Below are 19357 nucleotides of genomic sequence, written 5' to 3'. Positions count from 1 at the left end.
GCCCTTGTTGGGAATCCTGTGGTCAGGAGGCAACAGCAAAGTAGTGGGGGCAGGGCCCTTTTCTGAATGCATCATTTTATCTTTTATACCCATTAATCTACACTTGTAGGGAGCACCTCTTCATAAATATCAGTTAACAGCTTAGATAGGAAGACAATGAAAGTGAAGAGCAGAATAGCAAAAATAAATGCCCTCAAGTTATGCTTTCCATCAGCATTTTTGAAAGAAAAATAAGACATATGAGCCCAATTATCTTTGTCAACTAAATACATACGAAAACTCAGAAAAAAAATATTGAATGCTTACAGTTTGCAAAGCTCTGTCCTTGGCTACATGAGAGACAGAGAAAGAAGAAAGTTGAGTCTAGAAGAAAAGGTTAGAATTTGATTATATATTTTCTTGTCCTCCAAGTGTTTCTAATGCTCTGTCATATGCATGTCCTGTCACTTTAAAAAGACAGCAAATTAAACTTTAGAGTAGACCTTGAGTGAATTGCCAAATATTTAATCACAAAGAGAAATAGTATACATTGTTCTAATGAGCACTGTGGAGGCTTCTAAAAACACATCCCAAATGAATAAAGTAAACAAAATATCTTATTTTGCTTTTACTTAACTGGATTTAAAAATTGTATCATTAAGAACGCATATTTTTAACAAGTCAATCATATGCAATGTAAAATAAAATGCTAATAATCTTCTCCCGCTCCTCATCTTCATGAATTCAGTGTATACCCTTCTAGAATTTTCTAGGGCATGTCTGTCTGAGAATTTCTATGGCGGTGGAAACGTTCTGTCCCTACCACTCAGTAAGGTACCATTAGTCATATGCAATTATCAAGCACTGAAAATGTAGCTGATGAGACTGAGAAGTTATATTTTCTATTGTATTTAGCTTTACAAATTTATTTTTTATTTAGTTGTAAATTGACAAATTATACTTGTATATATTTATAGGGTAAAAAGCGACGTTATAATTTATAAATATTTACTCAGTTTTAGTTAATGTAAATTTAATTATTCACATATGTCTTGTAGCTACCACGTTGGACAACACAGGAGCTAGAGTTTGTAAAAATATATTAAGGTTTCTTGTCATTTTATAAAAAACGAAGCACATTACACAAATTGCTCTGTGACCTAATTTTGTTTTACTTAAAATATGTCATAAACGTTCATCCAATTCACTATGTCTAACTTATTCTTTTTAAATAGATGAATAACTTTTAAATCCACAATTTATTCAGCAATTCTCCTTTTGATTAAAAGGTTTTCTTTGATTATTGCTGTTGTTTGGCCCATTCAAAATGCTTTAAGAGCCCAGTCTTGCACATATAATGGTACAAAGTCTTATTTTTGTGCGTATGATTGTATAAACATATCTTGTCAAAGGCATGTACAGTTTTAATTCCAATAGCTATCACTACATTTCTAACAAAATCTTTCCAAACATATTGCAATAATGCACATTCCCATGAGTAATGAATTTGTGGAGTGTGATTTCCTCACACTCTGGCCAGAGCTAGATGTTATTAGGCTATTTATTTTTTGCCAATCTGAAGTCAAAAAACATATGTCAATTAAGTTTTAATTTGCATTTCACTAACCACTGATAAGAATAAATATGTTTTAATGTTTGTTACTTAAAATATGTTGACAATTTCTCAATTCAGAATAATTATCTTCTGATTTTCTCTTAAAAGTAGAAGCCAGAGATCCTAAAGTAATTGTATCATAAATAATTTTTAAAGACAAGAACCACCTGAAAATACACAGTTAAGAGATCTAAATTTCAGTTATATAATTACTATTACTGAATAATATGGTTTGCTATAGAACTAAGTTTTCAGCATCCAAAAGTAAAGAATAGCTATTAAAAAGAAAAATAAAAATTCAAGAGCAATATTTCTCAACATGTGGTCTGAGGATCACCTGTATCAGATCAATCAGGGTGCCTAGAAGCTGACTTCCTGGTACCCATTCTAGGCTCCTTAAACAATCATTTCCCACCTGGTACCCTGGGATCTGAATTTTCACAACTTCTTTATGTTATTTTATGCCTGGGATCTGAATTTTAACAACTTCTTTATGTTATTTTAAGCAACTAAGTTTTAAAACATTTAGTTTGAGGGACTCAGACAATGTAATAGTATTTTTATTTTTGCTTAAATCTAAGCGAGTTTGAATAATTGGGACAAAAAGTAATCTAACAAGAAAGCTGTAGTCATGGAAACAAATTTCAAAATACTATAAGAATAAATTAAAAAGCTTTATGACACAAACACCAGTCTGTATTAATTAGTATTAAAGTGTTTGTAGGCATTTCATGGCTTTCCACGGATGGTCAACCAAATAAATATTAAAGAAACAATTTAAACAGACTTTTAATTTTATGACAAAACAACCACACAAAATATTTCCCTAACCGCTAATTTTAAATTACTATCAAAATAGATGTTATACACTAAAAAAGCATTGTAAAATTAAAGGATATTGTTTTAAATAATAAAGGGCTGAGGTTTGGATTTGGGGTTTTGCATTCACTTGGCTATCTGAGTCATTAGTCTTAATTTCATTTATCTGACTTCAGTTAAACAATGTGTGACAGGGGAATCATAATACCTATTTCAGAGTTATTTTGGAGAATTTAGTCAATTATAATCTATGAAAAGCACTTTGTTTACTGTGAAGTATTGATTATTAGCAACACTTTTAAATAGGATTTTTACACTTTGTTCCTTTGTTCCTACAATTAAAATGTCTACTGTCTCTCCATTCCCATACCTATTTTCCCCCTACCACTATCCCTATTACTTTATTGTGCATCTTTAAGTGCCAAAGTCTCTCTTAAAGGAGGTTGCACTAAGAATGACAGTATATATGGGTATGGGACACATACTCATTTTAGGAATTGAAACGCTCATTCCAATAATCCCAATGATTTTATTGTGGCTCAAAGGGTCTCTGAGGTTTGTGAGCGGTGTCACCTTACGAATCTGAACATATCCTTACAATGGACAAAAAACCAAACACCGCATGTTCTCACTCATAGATGGGAAATGAACAATGAGAACACTTGGACACAGGAAGGGGAACATCACACACGGGCCTGTCGTGGGGTTGGGGGAGGGGGGAGGGATAGCATTAGGGGATATATCTAATGTAAATGACGACTTAATGGGTGCAGCACACCAACATGGCACATGTATGTATATGTAACAAACCTGCACGTTGTGCGCATGTACCCTAGAACTTAAAGTATAATAAAAAAAAAAAGAATCTGAACATATCCTTACAAATGTTCCAAATGAAAGCAAAATATCATATGCTAAAAAATAGCATTTTATGTAAATAGCCAAAGGTCATGTGAAGCTAAGGCTGGTAAATAAGGTTTGTAATCAAGCTGAAAAATATGGCATCAGGTTAAACATGAAATGTGACTAAAGTATGGAACTGATTTTTTCCCACATGGAAAGGCAGACTACGAAAGCACTTTCAAAAAAGGAATTCTAAGATAGTTTGCTGGAGCAAATCATACAATGTACAAATTGGTATCCTTATAAAGTAATGGTCATCTCTCTCAACTATGCCCTGAATGCTGTCAAGCAATTCTATCACAGGATTTTATTCTGTTCATACTCCCACACTGTGTACACATTAGCTTTTCACACCTTCTTTACTCTCCCCCACACCTTCTCATTCTCAGTAAATATTCTAACCTCTTTCTTCAAAGAAAATATGTCAAAAGATTGAAATTACCTTAACTTTCCATTTGCAAACATCCACAACTACTAGTATAATAATTGCTCTCCATTCGTGCTTCCTCTCCCATTGCAGATGTTGTGTCCTTCCTCCCCTTTAAGTCCCTGCCTTGCTCTCCTGCTCAGGATCCCGCTCTGCCACCTTTCAGAAGTCTTACCCTTTGCATACTTCTCCTCACTTGAATCTCTTCAACCTCTCCTGCCAGGCCAGATATTTCCTCTTCCTTAAGAGACAAAAGTCCCTTAACCTCACATTTCATTCCATTCATGATCCATTCTCCTTCTTTCTATACTCATAATTCTCTTAAAAAATTATCCACCTTAATGCCTCCATGTTCTCATTTCTTATGCATTTTTAAAACCATTCTACTTTGACTTCTGTCTGTATCACTCTACTGAAATGATCTTTGCTAAAGTTACTGATAACTAGAACAGCCACATCATTGAAACACTTTCAGTAGGACAGCAGGCTTCAATTAGGACAGTATTGGGCAAACTGGGACATGAGCTCTCTTATCTTAATGATTTACCTGTTGCTAAGTCTAATAATATTTTGTCTTCCTCTTACTTAGCCTCTCAGTTGGCCACTCCCTTGTTTCTAAAATACATACCTATGTCCTTAATCTTCTGAGAAACCCCTCCCACTTCTTTGCCCACTCCTTCTTTGTCTCCTAGTCCATTTCAGTCTCATTTACTTGACAATTAGATAGATGAGTTCCACAAAGCTTAGTTTTAGACACCATTCATGTCCTAATCTATACTCTCTGCTTAAGTAACTTCAACAACTTCCGTGACTTGGATTTTCATCTTTGTATCAATGGCTTTCAAAGTTAAATATTCAGCCTGGACTTCTCTGAGCATCACAGACACAGCAAATTCTCTAGTTGACAATTATAATTGGAAGTTTTACACATGTACTGAGACATGAGGGTATGACAGCCTGACAAACAATTTGGCACCACTTCTAATTCATGCTTTTATAATACTTTTAATCATATTTTTCATAAGAGGAAGAAGAAATTATTTATTATATTATTACACAGAAAGTTATTTACTAAATTATTATATCTATATATTTTTAAAAAATTGACACAAACTCTTCCACATTTTTTTCTCTTGTAGCTTTTCAAACATCTTTATTAGAAACAATAAAAATATAAAGAAGTCTAAATAAAATTATTATAAGAATAGTAATTAATAGAATAAGCAAAATACAAGTTATTACTTAAATATAAGTTAAATATAAATGTTATTAATTATAGCCAAGTATAAGTAAGTATTAATTCTTACTAGTAGACAGCATGATTCTGCAAATTTTTATCTCAGAATTTCAACCAACTGACTTTTGTAGCACATCAACAAGGAGGAGATTGAATCTTAAAGGGCATTTCTTAGCCAGAGGGGTGGGTGCATGGATGTTTGGTTTAGTATTGTTTGTTAACCTTTACACTTATGTTTTTATACATTACATTTTATAACAATGCTACACTTGATAATAAAAATTAAAAGTATACATTTTTATGTAGACTGACTTTCCTTCTCCTCCAGCATGATTCTCTTTCTCTTATTTGGAAGGGAGGATAGAATGGGAGATTGAGCTCTTATTTCCCCATTTGGCTATCAATGAACACTTATGCATGGAATATCTTTGTTCTGATAAATACAATTTTTAAATGTCTTTCTTCCTAGTTGATTGGGAGCTCTATGAATTCAGGGATTGTGTCTGGTCTTTTTTTTTTTTTTTTTTTTTTTGGTGTATTCCCAGTGCTAGGACCACACCTTGCTCAGCACTGTTGCCCTAAACCTGTCTGGCAATATATGGAATTTAGCCATGAAAATATTATTGAATAAATGCATTCCTCAAACATTTTATTCTGACCAGATTCAAAACCTGCGATTACTTCCTGCTTTCTCCATGACTTTGAGTAAGTTACTCTCTGAAACTCATTTTTCCTATTGTAATATCTTATAACGATAAGGTTGTCCTGAGGATCAAATGTATTAAGTAAAATACCAGGCATGGAACTTGCCATCTAGTAAGTCCCAATAGTTCCATATCAGAGTTCTCTTGCAGTACTATTGAAATATCATAAAACCTGTCTTTAAAAAAGCTAGCTTTTTCCTATTAAATGAGATCTTTAGGCATTCTCTCATAGTTGTAATTTCACTATAGAATTTAGCTGTATGGGAAGACAAGCTAGCACCTAATCCCAACTACTTCTAAACAAAAGTGGCAATACAATTTAAGGATAATAAGAGGAAAGGCTTCAATAAATGCACTGGCTATTGCATTCCCCACACAGAAAGCGGGATTTGTTGTGGCAGTAGAGAAACACATCAAGCAACGGCCAGATTGCACCTTTTCCTATGTTTCACATTAGGTTGCAATAAACTTTCCACATCCACGAGGTATTATAACAACATGTCAAGGCAATTTTAGATTTAATGGTAGAATGCACATTCTAGTACAAGGGAGATAAACTTTAAGCTGGGCAGAATGAATGTCCTTTCTAGTTGAGAAGAAACAGGAGGCACCAAAACTTTAACTGTCATCAGAGCAAAGTAAAACAGTACCTGGATGTTTGGGGGATCCTTTGGCACTGCTCTGTAATGAGGAGGTGTAAGAGACTAATGCCAAACATATTGTTATAATTTTGTCCGCCAAAGGAAAAATTTAACATGGTGTTAGGTGTGTTCTTTTTAAATGTAGCCCCACTCTTTCCTGCTTACTTTCTACAAGTTCAAAATTAATTAGGATCTCTTAGACCTGCTTATTAAATGAAAAAAACTCCATCAACAAAACAAGTTTTAAAAGCTTTAATCATCCAGCAGCTAAAACTTCATGGTGGAGCTGTGTAATTTTTTAAAATTATACTTTAAGTTTCAGGGTACATGTGCACAACGTGCAGGTTTGTTACATATGTATACATGTGCCATGTTGGTGCTGCACCCATTAACTCGTCATTTAACATTAGGTATATCTCCTAATGCTATCCCTCCCCGCTCCCCCCACCCCACAACAGGCCCCGGTGTGTGATGTTCCCCTTTCTGTGTCCATGTGTTCTCATTGTTCAATTCCCACCTATGAGTGAGAACATGCGGTGTTTGGTTTTTTGTCCTTGTGATAGTTTGCTGAGAATGATGGTTTCCAGCTTCATCCATGTCCCTACAAAAGACATGAACTCATCATTTTTTATGGCTGCATAGTATTCCATGGTGTATATGTGCCACATTTTCTTAATCCAGTCTATCATTGTTGGACATTTGGGTTGGTTCCAAGTCTTTGCTATTATGAATAGTGCTGCAATAAACATCTGTGTGCATGTGTCTTTATAGGAGCATGATTTATAATCCTTTGGGTATATACCCAGTAATGGGATGGCGGGGTCAAATGGTAATTCTAGTTCCAGATCCTGGAGGAATCGCCACACTGGCTTCCACAATGGTTGAACTAGTTTACAGTCCCACCAATGGTGTAAAAGTGTTCCTATTTCTCCACATCCTCTCCAGCACCTGTTGTTGCCTGACTTTTTAATGATCGCCATTCTAACTGGTGTGAGATGATATCTCATTGTGGTTTTGATTTGCATTTCTCTGATGGCCAGTGATGATGAGCATTTTTTCATGTGTCTTTTGGCTGCATAAATGTCTTCTTTTGAGAAGTGTCTGTTCATATCCTTTGCCAACTTTTTGATGGGGTTGTTTGTTTTTTTCTTGCAAATTTGTTTGAGTTCATTGTAGATTCTGGATATTAGCCCTTGGTCAGATGAGTAGATTGCAAAAATTTTCTCCCATTCTGCAGGTTGCCTGTTCACTCTGATGGTAGTTTCTTTTGCTGTGCAGAAGCTCTTTAGTTTAATTAGATCCCATTTGTCAATTCTGTCTTTTGTTGCCATTGCTTTTGGTGTTTTAGACATGAAGTCCTTGCCCATGCCTATGTCCTGAATGGCATTGCCTAGGTTTTCTTCTAGGGTTTTTATGGTTTTAGGTCTAACATGTAAGTCTTTCATCCATCTTGAATTAATTTTTGTATAAAGGGTAAGGAAGGGATCCAGTTTCAGCTTTCTACATATGGCTAGCCAGTTTTCCCAGCACCATTTATTAAATAGGGAATCCTTTCCCCATTGCTTGTTTTTGTCAGGTTTGTCAAAGATCAGATGGTTGTAGATATGCAGCATTATTTCTGAGGGCTCTGTTCTGTTCCATTGATCTATATCTCTGTTTTGGTACCAGTACCATGCTGTTTTGGTTACTGTAACGTTATAGTATAGTTTGAAGTCAAGTAGTGTGATGCCTCCAGCTTTGTTCTTTTGGCTTAGGATTGACTTGGTGATGTGGGCTCTTTTTTGGTTCCATATGAACCTTAAAGTAGTTTTTTCCAATTCTGTGAAGAAAGTCATTGGTAGCTTGATGGGGATGGCATTGAATCTGTAAATTACCTTGGGCAGTATGGCCATTTTCACGATACTGATTCTTCCTACCCATGAGCATGGAATGTTCTTCCATTTGTTTGTATCCTCTTTTATTTCCTTGAGCAGTGGTTTGTAGTTCTCCTTGAAGAGGTCCTTCACATCCCTTGTAAGTTGGATTCCTAGGTATTTCATTCTCTTTGAAGCAATTGTGAATGGGAGTTCACTCATGATTTGGCTCTCTGTTTGTCTGTTATTGGTGTATAAGAATGCTTGTGATTTTTGCACATTGATTTTATATCCTGAGACTTTGCTGAAGTTGCCTATCAGCTTAAGGAGATTTTGGGCTGAGACGATGGGGTTTTCTAGATATACAATCATGTCATCTGCAAATAGGGACAATTTGACTTCCTCTTTTCCTAATTGAATACACTTTATTTCCTTCTCCTGCCTAATTGCCCTGGCCAGAACTTCCAACACTATGTTGAATAGGAGTGGTGAGAGAGGGCATCCCTGTCTTGTGCCAGTTTTCAAAGGGAATGCTTCCAGTTTTTGCCCGTTCAGTATGATATTGGCTGTGGGTTTGTCATAGATAGCTCTTATTATTTTGAGATACGTCCCATCAATACCTAATTTATTGAGAGTTTTTAGCATGAAGCATTGTTGAATTTTGTCAAACGCCTTTTCTGCATCTATTGAGATGATCAGGTGGTTTTTGTCATTGGTTCTGTTTATACGCTGGATTATGTTTATTGATTTTTGTATGTTGAACCAGTCTTGCATCCCAGGGATGAAGCCCACTTGATCATGGTGGATAAGCTTTTTGATATGCTGCTGGATTCGGTTTGCCAGTATTTTATTGAGGATTTTTGCATCAATGTTCATCAGGGATATTGGTCTAAAATTCTCTTTTTTTGTTGTGTCTCTGCCAGGCTTTGGGATCAGGATGATGCTGGCCTCATAAAATGAGTTAGGGAGGATTCCCTCTTTTTCTATTGAGTGGAATAGTTTCAGAAGGAATGATACCAGCTCCTCCTTGTGTCTCTGGTAGAATTCGGCTGTGAATCCATCTGGTCCTGGACTTTTTTTGGTTGGTAAGCTATTAATTATTGCCTCAATTTCAGAGCCTGTTACTGGTCTATTCAGAGATTCAACTTCTTCTTGGTTTAGTCTTGGGAGGGTGTATGTGTCGAGGAATTTATCCATTTCTTCTAGATTTTCTAGTTTATTTGCACAGAGGTGTTTATAGTATTCTCTGATGGTAGTTTTTATTTCTGTAGCATCGGTGGTGATTTCCCCTTTATCATTTTTTGTCACGTCTATTTGATTCTTCTCTCTTTTCTTCTTTATTAGTCTTGCTAGCGGTTTATCAATTTTGTTGATCTTTTCAAAAAACCAGCTCCTGGATTCATTGATTTTTTGAAGGGTTTTTTGTGTCTCTATTTCCTTCAGTTCTGCTCTGATCTTGGTTATTATTTGCCTTCTGCTAGCTTTTGAATGTGTTTGCTCTTGCTTCTCTAGTTCTTTTAATTGTGATGTTAGGGTGTCAATTTTAGATCTTTCCTTCTTTCTCTTGTGGGCATTTAGTGCTATAAATTTCCCTCTACACACTGCTTTGAATGTGTCCCAGAGATTCTGGTATGTTGTGTCTTTGTTCTCGTTGGTTTCAAAGAACATCTTTATTTCTGCCTTCATTTCGTTATGTACTCAGTAGTCATTCAGGAGCAGGTTGTTCAGTTTCCATGTAGTTGAGCAGTTTTGAGGGAGTTTCTTAATCCTGAGTTCTAGTTTGATTGCACTGTGGTCTGAGAGACAGTTTGTTATAATTTCTGTTTTTTTACATTTGCTGAGGAGAGCTTTACTTCCAACTATGTGGTCAATTTTGGAACAGGTGTGGTGTGGTGCTGAGAAGAATGTATATTCTGTTGATTTGGGGTGGAGAGTTCTGTAGATGTCTATTAGGTCCACTTGGTGCAGAGTTGAGTTCAATTCCTGGATATCCTTTTTAACTTTCTGTCTCATTGTTCTGTCTAATGTTGACAGTGGGGTGTTAAAGTCTCCCATTATTATTGTGTGGGAGTCTAAGTCTCTTTGTAGGTCTGTAAGGACTTGCTTTATGAATCTGGGTGCTCCTGTATTGGGTGCATATATATTTAGGATAGTTAACTCTTCCTGTGAAATTCATCCCTTTACCATTGTGTAATGGCCTTCTTTGTCTCTTTTGATCTTTGTTGGTTTAAAGTCTGTTTTATCAGAGACTAGGATTGCAACCCCTGCCTTTTTTTGTTTTCCATTTGCTTGGTAGATCTTCCTCCATCCCTTTATTTTGAGCCTATGTGTGTCTCTGCACGTGAGATGGGTTTCCTGAATACAGCACCCTGATGGGTCTTGACTCTTTATCCAATTTGCCAGTCTGTGTCTTTTAATTGGAGCATTTTGCCCATTTACATTTAAGGTTAATATTGTTGTGTGTGAATTTGATCCTGTCATTATGATGTAAGCTGGTTATTTTGCTCATTAGTTGATGCATTTTCTTCCTAGCCTGATGTCTTTACAATTTGGCATGTTTTTGAAGTGGCTGGTACCGGTTGTTCCTTTCCATGTTTAGTGCTTCCTTCAGGAGCTCTTTTAGGGCAGGCCTGGTGGTGACAAAATCTCTCAGCATTTGCTACGTGATGAATGCACAAGCCTCAGTAGCCGATTCGATCAGGAAGAAAGTGTATCAGTGATGGAAGATCAAATGAATGAAACGAAGCGAGAAGAGAAGTTTAGAGAAAAAAGAATAAAAAGAAACAAACAAAGCCTCCAAGAAATACGGGACTATGTGAAAAGACCAAATCTACATCTGATTGGTGTACCTGAAAGTGACAGGGAGAATGGAAGCAAGTTGGATAACACTCCGCAGGATATTATCCAGGAGAACTTTCCCAATCTAGCAAGGCAGGCCAACATTAAATTTCAGGAAATACAGAGAACACCACAAAGATACTCCTCGAGAAGAGCAACTCCAAGACACATAATTGTCAGATTCACCAAAGTTGAAATGAAGGAAAAAATGTTAAGGGCAGCCAGAGAGAAAGGCTGAGTTACCCACAAGGGGAAGCTCATCAGACGAACTGCTGATCTCTTGGCAGAAACTCTACAAGCCAGAAGAGAGTGGGGGCTAATATTCAACATTCTTAAAGGAAAGAATTTTCAACACAGAATTTCATATCCAGCCAAACTAAGCTTCATAAGTGAAGGAGAAGTAAAATACTTTACAGGAGCTGTGTAATTTTTATGAGAGTATGAAATATTTAGATAGTCATTTTGTGTTTGCCTACTGTTTCTTAGGATTCCACCCCTTATAAACAATCCTTTCTCCAACCTCTTACAAACTCTGGTTATGCTTAAACTTAGAAAGCTGAAGCCCCAATTTCCTTTTTCTCCCTTCCTTCTCTCCAATTCTCTCCTTTTATTCCTTTCAACAAACATTTACTGAGCACTTACAATTGGACACTTTGTTAAGATTCAATAAATAATCTTGTATTCTTTATAATAGCCTTAGGAGATAAATCATATTATAATTTTTCTCCATTAAACAAAAAAAATGCTAAGAGAAATTAAGATTTAGAGATGGCAAGAAGTTTGTTCAAGTTCGCACAAGTAGGTAGTGGGGGAGTTGAGCTTCATCAAGTTAGCTACAGATTCTGTATTCTAACAAATTAAACAACACTGTCTCTTAGTTGTGTGCAAAGTGCATCAAAGTTTGATAACAAGATCAATGTTTTTATATACATGTAGAAGGTATGAGTCAGCTCATAAATCTCAGAAGCCTGTCTCAGACATTTTTGCCAAGCATGCATTTTCACAGCAAGTCAGAGACTGGTTAAGTATTTTAATACGAAAGATAGGAAGTTTACCTTTCCAAAACAGTTCGCTGCAAGGCAGTTTGATTTTATGTAACATGCCTTCATTTTCTATGTTCGATTTGCAAAACATCACTTACTCTTTGATGATTTTTGAGGTCTAGGCAAGAAATGAAATGGTGAAGTTGCAGAGAGCTTAAACGTGTAATTAAGAATATCTTTGAGAGGGCTGAAAAGAAGTCATTTTTGCCGTATGTTTACCAGTTGCATTGCAAGGGTAGATTTTGGTATTGCTTAGCAGAAGACTCTTTTTGTCTTGTCTACATATGCCTATGTTGTCAATATTGTTTGAAAAAGTTTGCCTTAGCACAGAAAAAATGTCATACATTGAAATTTTTATTAAACCAACGTACCAGTAAAATTCAGATGTTAACACAGATTCTCCAGACATGAAATAAACATAAGTATTTTTTATTTCTTATCCATCCACTAATATTACAGATTATACAGGATGAACATATATATGAAAACATATGTATTCCCTTAGAAAAGGTTAGTAACTTTTGGACTGTTGACAAGATTATGCATGCAGTAACTTGTGGTTACAATTTTAAGTGACATTAAATACTATCTTGTAGAACTTAACCTATATTGCTCAGGAGAAGTGTGATCATTCTAACTCATCCCTGGCAAGAAGGTATTATATGCATAGCTTTATTTCTTTATTTCTTTATTAAGAATATTAGGTGCAAAAGGCATTGTGGTTTTGCCATTAGTTTAACCGCAAAAACTGCACCAACCTAATACCATCTGTTGCACATTTCGAAAGACTTTCTTGAGGCTTTGTCCTGTATTAGAAGCAAGCTCCAGCAGCTCCAGTTGTATAAATGATGCCACAGTTATATAAGGTTCTTTATTTTTCAACAAAGCACAACATCCTTATACTACAGATGAAATTACTGTGGGAAATTTAAGATTGCACAGAAGATTAAGAACTAGAACCTCAAAAAGGATTACAGGAAAGTAAATAATTTAGAGTAATATATCTTTCTTCTCACTTTTGTAATTATACATAGTAGTTGTTGCTTGGGTTTATATTGTTTATTATTAAGGCTAAAATATATATACTTTAATATGGAATTAATGCCACAGATATGGGAGTATATTCATTTATATATATATATATATATATATATGCATGTTAGTAGCTTGTTTCTTAATGAAGTACTAGTAGATATTTTTTGAATTTTGTTTTTTGGTTAGTCATCATTCAAGTTGAAACCTTGACACACACATCTCTAGTCCATTGGCACGTAAAATTATTGTTTTGTTCGAATGACTCAGTAAATCAGGAATTTGTGTCATCAAAGGTGTGTTAAAGTTGCTCTGGAAAAAAAATAAGTCAATTCTCTATACCAGGAAAAATTACATTACATATGTATAGTACTGTAAAATGAGTAGGAGCACCATAGCTAGACATACATGGGTTCAACTTCCTCCCTGGCCAATTTTTAGCGGAATTACCTTGAACCTCAATTCCCTGATCTAAATTGGGATAATAATTTGTATCATATAGGAGTGACATGAAGATGCATGGGAGATGAAATGAAAATTAAAGCAGATCCAGAGATAGAATAGCCAAACATGATGATGATGATAAAGGCTATTATTATGAACTATGTGACAGGCACTGCATCAAGGGCTACACATACACATTTAAATCTCTCAACAACCCCATTAAGTAGCTTTTACTATCCCAAACTTACACAAGGCAAATAACATTCAAGGACATTTTAAAAAACTAGTCAAGGTATCACCATTATTAGTTGACCATATGGGATTATTGAACCCATGCCTTTGTGAGACCAAAAGTTGAGCTTCTTATTACTATACTTATACAAAACCTCAGGTGCAGTATCTGGGATAGAATATATACTCAGCAAAAGTAGACTAGTTCTGTGTAAGTGTATGTGTATGTATTTTACTAGAAAAAAAGTATTTTCTCTATTGGTTATCCCATGTGAACTAGATTTTAAATGTCTTTACATTGTTATGTGACACATAATAAAATTACTGTTTCTTACTTCTATTATCTTAAATTATTTTTCAAATATTGCTTCAAATATATATATTTTTAATTTTTGTAGATTCGGGGAATACATATTCATGTTCGTTGCATGGATATAATACATAACAGTGGCTGGGCGCGGTGGCTCACGCCTGTAATCCCAGCACTTTGGGAGGCTGAGGCGGGCAGATCACCTGATGCCAAGAGTTCGAGACTAGCCTGGCAAACATGGCAAAACCCCATCTCTACTAAAAATTATCTATATAAAAATTAGCTATCTATTATCTATATAAAATATTTATATAAAAATTAGCTGGGGGTGGTGGCACACACCTGTAGTCCCAGTTACTCGAGAGGCTGAGGCAGGAGAGGTGGAGGTTGTGGTGAGCTGAAATTGTGCCACTGCACTCCAGCCTGGGCAACAGAGCGAGACTCTGTTTCAAAACAAACAAACAACAAACAACAACAACAACAACAAAAACATAATAGTGTTGTACCCAATAGGTAATTTTTCAACTCTAACTCACCTTCTTCCCTCCCTGCTTTTGAAGTCCCCATGATTTCCTTCTGTATATTCATGTGTACTCATTGTTTAGCTCTCACTAACAAGTGAGCACATGTGGTGTTTGATTTTCTGTTTCTGAGTTATGTTACTTGGATATGGCTTCCAACTCCATCCATGTTGCTGCATAAGAGAGGATTTCATCCTTTTTTATTGTTGAGTAGTATTCCATTGTGTATCTATATAACATTTTCTTTATCCAATTATCCATTGATGGACACTTAGATTGATATCAATACTTTGCTATTGTGAATAGTGCTGTCATAAACATTAAGAGTGCAGATGTGTTTTTGATATAATTATTTATTTTCCTTCAGGTAGATACTCAGTAGTAGAATTGCTGGGTCTAACGGTAATTCTAATTTTAGTTCTTTAAGAAATCTCCATACTGTTTTCCATATAGTTTGTACTAATTTACATTCCCACCAGCAGTGTAGAAGCATTCCTTTTATGCCACATCTTTGCCAACATCTGTTATTTGTTGACTTCTTAATAATATCCTGATGGGTGTGAGATGATATTTCAATGTGATTTTAATTTGCATTTCTCTGATGATTAGTAATGTTGAGCATTTTTTCATATGTTCATTGGCTACTTGAATATGCTCTTTTGAGAAATGTCTGTTTGTGTCGTTTGCTTAATTTTTAATGAGGTTTGTTGTTTTTCGTGTTGAGTTGTTTGAGTTCCTTGTAGATTCTGTATATTAGACATTCGCTGGATGAGTAGTTTGCAAATATTTTCTACCTTTCTATAGGCTGCTTGTTTCACTGTTGATTATTTCTTTTACTGTGGAGAAGCATTTTATTTTAATTAAGTTCCATTTGCCTATTTTTGTTTCAGTTGCGTTTGCTTTTGAGATCTTAGTCATAAATGCCAATGTCCAGAAGAGTTGTCACTAGGTTTTCTTCTTTCTTCTTCTCTTTAGTAGGTTTTTAACTGGGATTTTTGTAGTTTCAGATCTTATGTTTAAGTCTCAATCCATCTTGAGATAATTTTTATATATGGTGAGAGATATGGGTCCAGCTTCATTCTTCTGCATATGGCTATCCAATTTTTCTAGCAACATTTATTGAATTGGATGTCCTTTAAGCATAGTATATTTGGGTCAACTTTGTTGAAGATCAATTAGCTGTTTGTGGCTTTATTTCGGGGTTTTCTATTCTCTTCCATTGACCTATGTGTCTATTTTTAAACCAGTACCATGCTACCTTGGTTACTATAGTCTTACAGTATAATTTAAATCAGGTAATGGGATGCCTGCAGCTTTGTTCTTTTTGCTTAGTATTGCTTTGGCTATTCAGGCTCTACTTTGGTTCCATATGAATTTTAGGAATTTTTTTTCTAATTTTGTTAAAAGTAACATTAATGATTTGGTAGGAATTGTGTTGAGTTTGTAGATTGCTTTGAGCCATATAGTCATTTTAATGATACTAATTTTTCTAAACCTTAAGTATTGGATATTTTTCTGTTTGTGTCATCTATGACTTATTTCATCAGTATTCTGTAGTTCTCCTTGAAAAGACCTTTCATCTTCTTGGTTAAATGTATTCCTAGGTATTTTGCGTGTGTGCTGTTTGTTGTAAATGGGATTGAGTCTGGATTTGTTTCTCAGCTTGAATATTATTGGAGTATAAAAATGCCCTGATTTTTGTGTGTTAATTTTGTATCCTGAAACTTTACTGGAGTCAGTTAACAAATACTAGAGTCTTTTGAGTTTTTAAGTATAAGATCATGCCATCAGCGAACAGAGATAATTTGATTTCCCCTTTTCCTATTTGGGTGCTTTTTATTTCTCTCACTTCTCTGATTGCTCTGGCAAGAACTTCTGGTACCATGCTGAATAGGAGTGGTGAGAGTCGACATCCTTGCCTTATTCCAGTTCTTAGGGAGAATGCATGCAACCTTTCCACTTTCAGTAAGATGTTGGCTATAGGTTTGTCATAGATGGCTCTGATTACTTTGAGGTATGTTCTGTTGATACCTAGTTGGTTGCAAGTTTTTATCATAAAGAAAGTATTCTATTGAATGATTTTTCTGCCTCTACTAAGAAGATCATGTTTTCTGTTTTTAATTCTGTTTACGTGAATTTACACATATTGATTTTTTTACACATTTATTGATTTTTGTATATTGAACCATCTTTGCATCCCTATAATAATACTGACTTGATCATGATATGTTATCTTATTTATGTGATGTTGGATTCAGTTTGCTAGTATTTTGTTAAGGACTTTTGCACCTATGCTCATCAGGGATATTGGCCTGTAGTTTTCCTTTTTTGTTGTGTCTTTTCCTGATTTTGGTACCAGGGTGATAGTGGTTTTGTAGATGATTTAGGGAGCAATCCTTTCTCCTCAAATTTTTTTTGTTTTGTTTTTAGAATAGTTTTAGTAAGATTGGTACCAGCTCATCTTTGTTTGTCTGGTAAGGTTTGACTGTGAATCTCTCTGCTTCTGGACCTTTTGTTGTTGGAAGATTTTTTAAGATTACTGATTGCTTTTCTTTACATGTTCTTTGTTTAAATTTTCAAAGAACTAATTTTTTAATTTAATGATTCATTGCATCCTTGTTTTCTCATTCCTTCTGCTAGCTTTAGGTTTTGTTTGTTCTTGTTTCTCTAGTTCCTTGAGGTATGACATTAGGTTGTAAATTTGACATCCTTTTAATCTTTTTTGATGTAGGCATTCAATGCTATAAACTTTTCTCATAGTACTGCTTTTGCTGTATCCTATAGGTTTTGGTATATTGTGTCTCTATTTTCACTCATATCAATTTTTTTTTTATTTCTACCTAAATCTCATCATTTACCCAAAGCTTATTCAGGAGCAAGTTGCTTAATTTCCATGTATTTGTATAGTTTTAATTTTATTCTGATGTCATCCAAGATACTTCAAATAATTTTTATTTTTTGAATTTATTGAGGCTTGTATTATGACTAAGCATATAGATTATTTTGGAGAATATTTCACACATGGATAAGAAAAATGTATATTCTGATAAGAACAAATACTACACTTGATCTTAGCCAAAAGGCTGGGAAGTAATAGAAAAATGTATATTCTGTGGTTGTTGGGTGCAATGTTCTGTAACTGTCTATTAGGTCCATTTGATCTAGTGTCCCGTTGAAGTCCAGATGCCTCAGTCATCTGTCTAGTGCTACCACTGAGGTGTTGAAGTCCGCTAATACTATTTTATTTCTCTCCATCTCTTTTCTCAGGTCTAGTAGTGTTTGTTTTATAAATCTGAGTGCTCTGGTAGTTGGCTCATACATATTTAGAATAATTATATCTTCTTGTTGAATTGAACCCTTTATCATTACGTAACAACTTTCTTTGCTTTATTTCACTATTGATTATTTAAAGTCTGTTTTAACTGTTGTAACTGTAGCTATTCCTGCTTTTTTCTGTTTGTTTGTTTTCTGTTTACATGGTATATCTTTGTCCACCCCTTCATTTTGAGTTTATGGGCCTTCACTTATTTTGCGGGTTTCTTGTGGACAGCAAGCAGTTGTATCTTGTTTTTTTAAATACAATTGACCTATCTATATCTTTAAGTGGAAAATTTAAGTCATTTATGTTTAAGATTCATATTAATATGTAAGGTTTTCTTCCTGTCATAATGTTGTTACCTAGTTGGCTTTGTAATCTCAATTGTGTAATTCCTTTATAGGATCTGTAAACTTTGTACTTACATGTGCTTTTATTATGGCAAGTATTGACCTTTCATTTCCATGTTTAGAACTCTTTTGAGCATTTCTTGTAGGGCTGGTCTAGTGGTGATGAATTTCCTTAGCATTTGCTTGTCTGAGAAAGACTTTATTTCTCCTTCATTTATGAAGCTTAGTTTGGCATTATATAAATTCTTGACGGCATTTTTTTTTCTTTGAGAAGGCTGAAAATAGGCCCTCAATCTCTTTTGCCTTATAAAGCTTCTGCTGAGAAGTCCACTGTTAGTCTAATGAGATTTCCTTTATAGATTATTAGAGGCTCCCCTCTAGCTGCTTTTAGGATTTTTTTTTCTTTCACCTTGACTTTGGATAGTCTGATGGCTATATGCCTTCATGAGATTCTTCCTGCAGAGAATCTTCCAAGTGTTCTTTGAGCTTTTGTATCTTAATGTCTAATTCTCTAGCTAGGCCAGGAGAGTTTTCTTGAATTATTCTGTCAAATATGTTTTCCAAAGTTTTTACTTTTTCTTCTCCCTCAGAAATGCCTTTTACTCATAGGTTTGGTTGTTTTACATAATTCCATATTTCTTGAAGGCTTTGCTCATTATTAAACATTTCTTTATCTTTATTTTCATCTGACTGGGCTGATTTGAATGACCAGTCTTCAAGTTCAGAAACTCTTCTGCTCAGTTTAGTCTACTCATAAAGCTTCCAACTATTTTTTGTAATATCATCAATAATTTTTTTATTTCCCAAAGTTCTGTTTTTTTAAAAAAACTATCCATGTCTTTAGTAAATTTTTCATTCATATCCTGAATTGTTTTCCTGATTTTTTGTGTTGATTTTCAACTTTTTCTTGGAACTCATTGAGATTTCCTACAATCCATATTTTGAACTTTTTCTCTTATTTCAGAGTTTTTATTTTGATTAGGATCCAAATTCATTTTTGATTAGGATCCATTGCTAGGCATCTAATGTGATTCTTTGGGGATGTTGAAATGTTGTTTTTTGTTTGTTTGTTTGTACTGCAGGAGTTCTATGAT

General features: G+C 34.7%; 1 pseudogene; it reads right to left on the bottom strand.

The window, feature by feature from the left end:
• Positions 1–17590: 17590 nt before the first annotated feature.
• On the bottom strand, positions 17591–17692 carry LOC112436849 (U2 spliceosomal RNA; annotated as a pseudogene).
• Positions 17693–19357: the final 1665 nt, after the last annotated feature.

This window comes from Pan paniscus, chromosome 10, assembly GCF_029289425.2.
Source record: "Pan paniscus chromosome 10, NHGRI_mPanPan1-v2.0_pri, whole genome shotgun sequence".
Classification (NCBI taxonomy): Eukaryota; Metazoa; Chordata; class Mammalia; order Primates; family Hominidae; genus Pan; species Pan paniscus.
Note: the sequence above shows the minus strand (reverse complement) of the source record. Positions and strands in the feature narration are given on the sequence as shown.